The following is a 1,690-nucleotide window of genomic DNA, read 5'->3' as shown; positions in this document are numbered from 1 at the left end:
ATTGAAAGAGAGGGAGCAAAGGAGAAGGAAGAGGAGGAGAAAGGAACAAAAAAAGAGAGAAATATCCATTAATATATCTGCGCAAATATATGTAAATGGTTATTTGTGTGTGCACACATAAATATTATACATATAGAGAGAGAATAAGTTATGCTAAATATTACATTCCCCATAATTAACAATTTGATAATTTTCAAATAACAAAAGTAAAACTTTCAAGCACACTGACAATAGGACATGCTTAAAATTCCATAAATTCATCCTGTTTATTTTTACTGTGAATACACTCACTTGGAACCCAATTCCCGTAGTTCCCTTTTTTGGTGTTTTATAACTGGCATTTCCAAGCTGCTCGTATCTCATTTTACTAATTTACCCAAATTTGGTCAACACTTTCACTTTAAAGAAAGAAAGGAAGTGTTAAAGCTAAATGTTGCTGCTTTCAGAGAACTTAGCTCTTAATTAGCTTTTCCATCCAACTTGCTACACCTCCAGCCCAGACACACACACACACACACACACACACACACACACACAGCTAAGATATCCACAGGTATTCCACTCTGTGCCTACAGTGATATTCTTACTTGCCTAAAATTAGTTAATTGCTTCAATTACTTATCATTTATGCCAGTTTTCTTTAACAATACTTATTCCCAGATAGTGAGGGAAAAATTTTTCTGCCTCCTAACAACTAATTTTAAGAACTATGAGTATTAGCATGAGACACGTGTCTCCTTAAGGGAAGTCTTTGGCTCTATCCAGAGAATAGATATAGTCTGTTCTTGTCATCTGTTAAATGAAAGAAATATAATTTGTACATCCCCCATGTTTCCCCCTTTAAGTAAAGTGGGTTCCAGTATTCCGGTTAAAGTAAAATGTCCATAATTTTTTTAAAGGTAGGCCTCTTTTGTTGATTTATAATTTATGTCACCTTAAAAAACAACAATTTAATATATAAAGATGATTATAATAAAAGTAAGAGGAGTAAGAATGATAGCTTATAGTGGTAGCAGAATCTCCTGTGAAGTGAATTTCTCTGACTCTAATCTGTTCAATATTATCATCTCTACTATCTTATGGGCCTTAATAATAATAAAAATAAGTAAGAATTTAGCTGGCATACATATATGACTTATAAAGGAACAAATATTTTATAGAGATCTAGAAAGGGTCCAATGAAAATTTTAAATAAGGCTGGTGCGGTGGCTCAAGCCTGTAATACCAGCACTTTGGAGGACTAAGACAAGAGGATTGCCTGAGCCCAGGGGTTCAAGAGCAACCTGGGCAACATGGCGAGACCTTGTCTCTACAATAAATCAAAAAATTAACTGGCATGTTAGCATGTGCCTGTAGTTCCAGCTAATTGGAAGACTGAGGCGGAAGGATCGCCTGAGCCAGCAGGTTGAGGCTGCAGTGGCCTTGAGCATGCCTTTGCACTCCAGTCTGGGTGATAGAGTAAGACTCCAACTCAAACAGATTTTTTTTAAAAAATAGTGTTGAGTTTTTCTTTTCTTTTTGAGTCAAAGTCTCACTCTATCTGCAGCCTTGACCTCCTGGACTCAGGAAATCCTTCTGCCTCAGCCTCCAAGTCGCTGGGGCTATAAGCACACACAGCCATGCCTGGCTAATGTTTTTGATTTGTGATAGAGCTGAGGTCTTGATATGTGACCTCGGCTTGTCTTGAACT

This window comes from Carlito syrichta, unplaced genomic scaffold (genome assembly GCF_000164805.1).
Source record: "Carlito syrichta isolate Samal-C Ts95f unplaced genomic scaffold, Tarsius_syrichta-2.0.1 Scaffold315113, whole genome shotgun sequence".
NCBI classification, from domain to species: domain Eukaryota; kingdom Metazoa; phylum Chordata; class Mammalia; order Primates; family Tarsiidae; genus Carlito; species Carlito syrichta.
Note: the sequence above shows the minus strand (reverse complement) of the source record.